The following is a 9,590-nucleotide window of genomic DNA, read 5'->3' on the forward strand; positions in this document are numbered from 1 at the left end:
CTATGCGAGTCTATGTTGCCATGTCTGCTTATTATAAGCGACTTTGGGCTTGTTTTTCGCGTATTTCTATTATTATTAATATTATAATTATATATATAATTACATTATAATGGTAATACTTTTCTACTCCACTACAGCTCAGAGGCAAATCTTGTACTTTTACTTCACTACAATTATTTGAAAACTTTAGTTACTAGTTACTTTGCAGATATAAATATCTTTTCATACTTGTTTAGATTAGAGCTTCATGCATTTTTATTAGGTATATATTTATATAGAAAGGTCTAACCAGGGACTGGTGTTGCAAATTAGCCTCGGCTATTACCCCATTCATGCCTCACTGTTTTCTCAGGCCGCAACGACGCATGCAGTAACATTTTCATAGACCTGACTGCTTATTTCTCTCGCAAAATTTGGCGACCCATTTTCCACTTTCCCTTTCACTGCAAAGCGGTGGAAAAAGATAGGATCTACAAGCATACAGCTTGTCACGCAGCAACTGTTTTATGCTTGAAGATCAGATATTTTGCGCAGGATTGAGCACATTTGTGGAACATAGCATTGTGTGCACTTGTTGCACTGAGGGAGGAGGAGAGGAGACGCGTTTGTCAGCGACGTGGACAGCTGATAGAATGAGAGCTTTACGCTCAGACAATAATGTGAATATTATTATTATGAATAATGATAATTTAGGTTTGTCACTGGGTTGTTTACAAGTTACTATAGTTCGCATTCCGTATTACATGACGGTCATATTATGACAGTCATGACGAAACTTCAACCTGTTTTTTGCACTTTCTCCATTTACAGCCCATACATCTACATAAACGTTCGGATTTCAAATATAAAGTTTTTATTCCGTGGCCACGGATGTTACAATTTACTTCGGGTGGGTATAAGTACCCGTAACTTCTGTATTGTTCAATAAAAAGCATTTAAATCCGATTGCCGGTCATTTTCTCATAGAGTTATAGTGTATCAGAGTGCAATTACACCTCCCAACCGATAGGGTCACGTAGTTGAAAGCATGGAGAAAATACGGAGAAAATGGCCACCGATCGGATTAAAATGTTTTTTATTGGACAATACGGAAAATATGGGTACTTATGGGTTACCCGAATAGAATTGTAACATCCCTGGCCATGAGGTAAGCACTTTATATTTGAAATCTGAACGTTTGTGTAGATGTACGGGCTGTAAATGGAGAAAGTGCAAACACCAGGTGTAAGTTTATCGCTACATGCTAAGAAGCTAACGTGAGTTCGTCAGCATTAGTTTGGGCACTTTGGGGTCGGGTTAGTGTTTTTGTTGGAACATTAAGCGACACGCAACACCACGTTTAATGTTACGTTGTAAACAACCACCACCAAACCTTTTGTTAACTTATAACTCGATCTCTTTGTGGTGAACGCTTGTGTCTCTTCAAGTTGTTGTGTTTTTCCCACATTGCTTGCCTTCGGATAAAATCAAGCATTGTGTTTTGTTCTCCACATCAATGTAGCGAAAATGTGTCCATATCACCTCTTCTCTTTCTCCCGAGCCCCGTGCAAAGCATTTTACCGTTTTATTTTGTAAAGTTGCATGCAGTAACACTTTCATAGACCTACCTGCTTATTTCTCTCTCAAAATTTGGCAACCCATTTTCAACTCTCAGCTTTTTAGAAGACAATGGAACCCCCCACTGTTTGGGGGAGAAAGTGTGAACTAGTCTGGGCACAGAGGGGAGACAGTGGCCAATAGGATAGCCTGATTTGGGGATCAAAATAATCGTTTTTCAGGCTTGGTGGAGGAAAATGAAACCTCAGTCATGCGAGTGTTAAGGGAGAAGCCATTGGACCAACAGACAAGAACCTGTGAAAAAATAGATCACTCAGATGATACAGTTTCACGCAAATAGCTGAAAAATCCTGAGTTTAAGTGTTTTTCAAACTGCTCAAAATTGCGGACAATCTAAGGGCGGAGCTTACTGGTCAACGTGATACATGTGTTCCTCATGAGTCAAGGCACATGTGTAAGCAGGTTTAATGGCTGTCGGCCAAACGAGGCATGACTTTTGCCTGTTTAAAGTTTGCATTTTCAAAAAATCGCTATAGCGCCCCCCTTTGACCAATTGGAGTAAGATTGGTTTCAGTGATATTTGGAATGACCCTCAACATTACCGCAAAGTTTCAAAGAAATGTGAGTCTGCATGTATGTGTTAGGGGCAGATGAATAATTGTCATAAGACTGCAATATTCATTGGCTCATTAAAGCTTCATTTTTTCACTTATGGAAAATCTTTTGCGCATGTTTGTCGGCATAGGTCCAAAGTTCATGTGTAAAACGTTTCGTGCAGATTACTCAAAAATCCCAGGAGGAGATAGGTTTTAACTGTTTTTCATATAATTCAAAATGGTGGGAGATCTAAAGGTCAGAGGTCAAAAGTCAGAGGGTAAAAGTTGTTCATCATGAGAAGACGCATGTGTGTATTGAAGTTTTATGGATGTAGGTCAAACAGGGCATGAGTAGTACCTGTTCAAAGTTGGCATTTTCAATTGAGTGCTATAGCGCCACCTTTTGACGAAAGATTGTGAGAATTATTTCTTGATCGTTTTTCATGACCATCTACCATATGGCCGAGTTTCGTAAAAAGCGACAGCACGGTTCACCCAGAACTGCGAAAAGTGGCAGAAACAGAAGAATACTGGCAATCTTAAAACAGGTCCAGAGCTGAGCTCTGGCCCCGTAATTACTCAACATGGGCTCCTACGCTAATAACGACCAAAGTTAATCCAGAGCTTAATTTGACCATTAACATAATTTAAAACAAATACTATCGTGACATACAACCCACTACATATCATGTTTAACCACAACAATTAAACCAGCCGTAATATCTCATGTTTAACCACTGACTATCTCGGAGCGAGCGGGGGGGGGGGGGCTGCATTAAACGCTGCGCGAGTTTCACTGACCGCCCCAGGACCCGACGTGACGGTTCTCTGAATTATTATTTTCAAATAGTATCACCACATATATGAAGTTTAAACAACTTAATGCTATCCTAAAGTATCTTAAAAGTACATTCCGTGCCACAAAAAATAAGTTTGAGAGCGTTTTAGAAGTTTAGAATTATCGCGGAGGAAAAACAGTAATGGCGGACTGTCAGATATTTTCGAGCTGTCGGGCTCAGTTCGCGTTGCATTGTGGGCCTCGGCTGTCCACCGAAGTGCTTGAAGCGTCCATGGGGTGTACGCTTAGGAACGGGGGAAAATAGGGCACATTCAAAGGGTGGATTTGAAGGGCTCTTCGAAATGGGACAGCACTTGGCGCGCCACTGTGACGTCATCGCCCTTAAAATCCGCACTTCGCAGGGCGCAACCCCTGAATTGAGACACACCTAACGTTTACACTTAGAACATCTGGATGATCAGAGCCTTCAGCATTCAGGAGGTGTAGTTCTAGACCATACATGGGCAACTGGCGGCCCGGGGGCCACTTGCGGCCCCCACCTTCACTTAATGTGGCTCGCAGGTTAATATTGGAATACTGATATATTAAGGACAGGTCGATTTTTAAAGAAAGGTACCCCTGGAGAAAATGTGTGTGTCCTAATCTAAAATGCCATGACCCTCCCTTTGACAAATCCTGCTACCATAATTGGCGGCCACACTCATGGAGTGTACACGAGTGTATGAGGCTCATGGCCGAGCAGACACATGGCCCAACTAACTCCACATTTTCCCCCAAAATTCCTCAATATTCTGCCTGTGTTTACAGCTGCTTCCCATACCGTTACTGTACTTGCAGGATGTACAATCAATAACAAACGCATTATGCCCCAATACTTATGCAAATCACTTCGCCAGCTGCAATTTACTTCCTGAGGGTTCTTTTAACAGCCAATCATCATCATCTGCCACAAAACCTCAGCACCTTCGTTCCCCTGCAGAGCACACAGAAACAAGCGCTGCCTTGGTCTATACAGCTCCCCCGCTCCCCCCAGTACAGTACAGTACAGTACAGTACAGTACAGGTACAGTACAGTACAGTACAGTACAGTACAGTACAGTGCAGTACAGGTACAGTACAGTGCAGTGCAGTGCAGTACGTGCAGGTACAGTACAGTACAGTACAGTACAGTACAGTACAGTACAGTACAGTACAGTACAGTACAGTACAGTACAGTACATGTACAGTACGTACAGTACAGTACAGTGCAGGTACAGTACAGTACAGTACAGTACAGTATGTACAGTACAGGTACAGTACAGGTACAGTACAGGTACAGTACAGTACAGGTACAGTACAGTACAGGTACAGTACAGTGCAGTACGTGCAGGTACAGTACAGTACAGTGCAGGTACAGTACAGAACAGTACGTACAGTACAGTACGTACAGTACAGGTACAGTACAGTACGTACAGTACAGTACAGTACAGTGCAGGTACAGTACAGTACAGTACAGTACAGCACGTACAGTACAGGTACAGTACGTACAGTGCAGGTACAGTACAGTACGTACAGTACAGGTACAGTACATACAGTACAGTGCAGTACAGGTACAGTACAGGTACAGCACAGGTACAGTACGTACAGTACAGTACAGTACAGTACAGTACAGTACAGTACAGGTACAGTACAGTGCAGGTACAGTACAGTAAAGTACAGTACGTACAGTACAGGTACAGTACAGTACGTACAGTACATTGCAGGTACAGTACAGTACGTACAGGTACAGGTACAGTACGTACAGTACAGTACAGTACAGTACAGTACAGTACAGCACAGGTACAGTACAGTACAGTACAGTACAGTACAGTACAGTACAGTACAGTACAGTACAGTACAGGTACAGTACAGTACGTGCGGTACAGTACGTACAGTGCAGTACGTACAGTACAGTACAGTGCAGGTACAGTACAGTACAGGTACAGTACAGTACAAGTACAAGTACAAGTACAGTACAGTACGTACAGTACAGGTACAGCACAGTACAGTACAAGAACAAGTACAAGTACAGTACGTACAGTACAGGTACAGGTACAGGTACAGGTACAGTACAGTACAGTACAGTACGTACTCTACTGTACTGTACATACAGTATTTACACAATACTACCTACATAGGAAAATAAAGTCTCTTCTTCACCAGATGCAATTTAAACACTGTGATGCCTGCTCAGAGTCATATTGTGTCTAACATCAGAATCAGAATCAGAATCAGTTTTATTGTCACATCACAGGTTTACAAGGTAAAAAAGTGGGTGAAATTCTTTTTTGTACATCGTTCCCATCGCAACGTTAGTTTCCATAGAAAGAAGAGGGGGGGGGGGGGGAGAAGAAGAGGGTGGGGGGCAGGTGGGAAGGAGATCAAAAACAAGAGAGCAACAGAAGGCCAGACAAGTTATCTACATATTTACAAATTACCTGAGATAATAAAAAAAACTAAAAAACTAAACTAAGGTGCCTGAGCATAGCAGCAATGTATTGTATACTGTGCATGTTATACTTATACTGTGCATGATAGACAAAGGACGTTAAGGTGCTTAGAGGAAAAGGAGCACAATAAAAAGACCCAAAAAAAGTCAGTGCGTTATACAAGGGATTAAGGTGCAAAAGGTCAGTGCGTGTCCACCTAGAGTGGACTGACCCTAGTATAATCCGCATGTAGCTCCACGAGGGAGTGCAACAAAAGTCATTTGTACCTGGTGTAGTCCACAGGTGTGTCCGAGGGGGGGGCTAAAGTCCAAGTAATTGTCCCTGGTATAATCCACAGGTGTGTTCAGGAAGAGCCAGAAAAGTCTGCGCCGCCTGCTGTCAGGCTGCTGAACTCATCCAGGCTTATGCCCCATTCAGCATTCTGACAGCAGTTGGATTGAAACTACACCAAAATCTGGTGGTGGAACTCTTGATACTGCGGTAGAGCCCCTTGCCCGGTCGCGGTCGTTGTAGGGGGTTGAACAGTCTGTGACTTGGGTGGTGCTTGTCCTTGATGATGCGCTTGGCTTTGACCACGCACCGCTTTTTGTACAGTTCCTGGAGCGCTGGGAGCTCGATTCCCATTATCCGCTCTGCCGATCGCACTACTCGTTGTAGGCTGACCTTTTCTCGGGCAGTGCAGTTCCCGTACCAGGCCGTGACACAGCCTGTTAGGATGCCTTCAACAGAACTGTTGTAGTACAGCCTGAGGATGCGACGTCCTACTCCGAGCTTCTTCAGGCGGCGGAGCCAGTACAGTCGCTGCTGAGCCTTTTTCCTCACGTGTGTGGAGTGCGTCTCCCATTTGAGGTCCTCCTCGATGTGTACTCCGAGGAACTTGAACTCGCTGACCCTTTCCACTGCAGCACCGTCGATGAGGATGGGCGCATGGTCTCTCCGCGGCCTCCTGAAGTCCACGATCAGTTCTTTGGTCTTGTCGACGTTAAGAGAGAGGTTGTTCTCACGACACCAGTGTGCCAGTGATTTGATCTCCTCTCTGTAGTCAGACAGGTAACATACACATCTCCTCTCTCATCTCAGCAGTACCTGGGCCCTAGGTGTATTCCAATCAACCAGAGTGCAGTGGCCATCACTTCAAATGTTGTGACGTCAGGGCTCTCAATACTGCACATTGGGGGAGGAGGAGGGGTGCAGGGCGGGCGCACAGATCGCTGTGTGGGCGCAGGTGCTATGTGGGCGCGGGCGATTCTAGTAATAATAATCAATGACCCTCCCCAAGTGATTAAAAAAAAAAGATTAACCCTCCCCGCCTATAGGAGTGTCACGATATATTGTCCCACGATATAGCCTATCATGGTATTAAAATGTGACGATAGGTATTGTCATGATGTCATACTGTATCGCCGGTGAAAGTTATAGGAGTTATTTCTGTATGGTGTATGCTATGAAATGTAAAGCTTATCATAATCACAGTAATTATTAATCATGTCTTCCATCATATTCAAGGTATTTTGGAGAGAAATGAAACAGACTCCAGTCACTTTCAGTTTAAAGCACTGCAGAGGGGAGGTGTTGTGTGTCAGCTGATGCTCGTTGACACTCGTTATGTGACATGCATCAAAGCAATTATGCCTCTGCACTCTCAAATAGGCCTATCTAATCTAAGATTGTTTACATGGTATTATACTATATCTGGTATTATAGTTTTTTTTTAGCTGTTGGAAATAACTAGGCTGCACTTGGTTGGTAAAGTCCAGATGACAAAAATATGAGGTTTGTGGAATTTATAGTTATGCAGTGTAATATTATATTATATTTGTTATATTAGTGTCTATGTGTCCTCTGAAACAATGGGTTTATAGTTAGTGAAAACTTCACTTCTCCCTTAAGCTTGCACAAATGTATTTATTTGTGTGTACAAAGCACTTTGTAATAGTTTTTTAAAGTGCTTTATAATTGTTATTTTAAATTAAAGATGATGGCCAATGTTGATGATACATTAGAAAAGAACATTAATAATGTATCATATCAATATCATATACCCAACATCATGTATGTATCGTGAAATTAGTCATGAAATCTCCATTGTCCTTTTTTTTTGCATTCCACATTGATTAGAACATTACTGTATCAGTCTTGCTAAATGCACAGTGTAGTGTCTCTAGTGGTACTGTAGCAGAATGGACAGTGTTCTCAATTTACGTGTGGGAAACCCATTGAATCCTGGTCAGATTGAAGAAAGTTGAGTATTTGGTAGTCAGTAGTTTACAACTACACTACACTACACTGTTGCCTACATCATGGTGACCATGCCTATCTGCCCACAGCTGTGCATTCTGGGCATATTTCCTGATAATATCAAAATTAACAGTAAAAAAAAAAGAGTATGATTATATACTCTCTTCTCCAGGCTAAACATACAATTGCGCTCTTTTGGAAAAACACAGATAAACCAGACATCAGACAATGGTGTAGAGAATTATCAAATTGTCTTGCACTTGAGAAGCTCACCTTTGCCATTAAAAAGAAATCTGCCATCTTTCAAGAAATTTGGGGACAGTTCATACAGTTTATGGAAGGTAATCCTTTGGGACCTGTGTAAATAGATGATTCTGCTACTTCGTACTGTGGGAAGAAAGACCATGACCATATCCGTTTTTGTTTTTTGTTTTTCTGATGTTTTTGTAATTTTTTTAAGTTTATTTTTCTGTATTTGGTTGTCATGTTGTTATTATGTATGTGTATGATTTCTATGTGATGTCTTTTTGCTCTGTTTTTGTTTGATTATTTATAGACATTTAATACAAGAGCCATATTGTATGTTATGTATGTTATATCATTGAAAATGCCAATAAATATATTGTTTAAAAAAAATGGTGACCATGCATCTAGTAATGTAGGAAAGTGAAGATTTGTATTATATTTTATGTTATCGACCACTAGTTGAGAAACAGTATGATGTATGATGACGCATCAATGTTGTCAGTTACTTGGAAGTCGTATGTCAAGAACTTCCACAGAAAGGGAAACTGTACCCGTACCGGTTTACCTGGTTGAGTCATCATTAGTAGGAAATGTGCCCATATCAATTGCATGTGCTTGCTCATACATATGTTGCAATGAATCAGTTAACATGAGTTTAAAATGGAAGGTTAAGAGAACAGAATAGGGGAAACCATGGGAAAGGAATGGATCAGTGGTTCTCAATCTTTTCTGAGCTCTGGACCACTAGCATATCTCAGTTAAATAATGACTGTTAAGGGCTTGATTTAATTCACCTCGAATTAACAAAATAAATTAAGGCCTTAACAGTCATTATTTAATTTCAAGCTTTTTCCCCCACACCACGCCCATATCCCCCCTCCCAACACAACAGTGGTCCCCAGGTTGATTCTCAGTCAGGGTGGTGGTCCCTGGTTCATAATCAGTTGAAAACCCATGGCCTACATGTAACAAATTAGGCTATCAATTATGGCCTGATGATTCTGGTTTTACTTGTGGAGCTAGGCTGGCATCTGCACAACTGTCCATATAGATCCAAATTAATCACATGCACAGAATTACTTCAAATAATTATGAATATCCAGTTATAAATTGGTCATTGTAACCTACCTGGTGTATGTAATTCTATGAGCAACAAAAACACACTTAAAAGAGGATATCTCTGTGTTGGAAATTGGGGTAATGCATCTCTCTAATATGCCTAACACCTGTTGTAGTGTTGCTTAATTGTTCAACCACCATCGTTAAGACGCTAAATAGATTTGACTGGATCGTTCACACTCGCTGTGCGTTGATGGCTTGTTAACGACCGTCATTGATTCTAAATAGACCAAGGTGTTACTGGATTTGAATCCTTTGTATCCTTTGAAATAGAGAGGGGTCATTGACCACTGTTCTGCTGTACTAAAAAGGTATATAAAAAACAGACTAGTTTATCAATTCAAAATTGCATGACCCTACCTTGGATTCAAAGTAAAATTAGCTGACCCTCCCTTGTACTAAAATTAGAAAGGCATGACCCTCCCCTATTTTCCTCCAGGTACCCCCTTTTGTAAATTTCGACTGGTCTCTTATTGATTTCAGCTGTTACAATTCCAAACATGCAAACATGACCCGCTTTAATTACTTCAGTCTATATAAGTGTAATAACTTTTTCATGTCCAATGT

General features: G+C 41.5%; 1 protein-coding gene across 1 annotated transcript in view; it reads right to left on the reverse strand.

The window, feature by feature from the left end:
- Positions 1-9,590, reverse strand: part of LOC308090414 (V-set domain-containing T-cell activation inhibitor 1-like) — a 183,593-nt gene that overhangs the window by 33,680 nt on the left and 140,323 nt on the right. The gene's annotated exons all lie outside the window — the stretch shown is intronic.

The sequence above is a fragment of the Gymnoscopelus braueri genome (assembly GCF_963280865.1).
Source record: "Gymnoscopelus braueri genome assembly, chromosome: 8".
Taxonomy (NCBI): Eukaryota; Metazoa; Chordata; class Actinopteri; order Myctophiformes; family Myctophidae; genus Gymnoscopelus; species Gymnoscopelus braueri.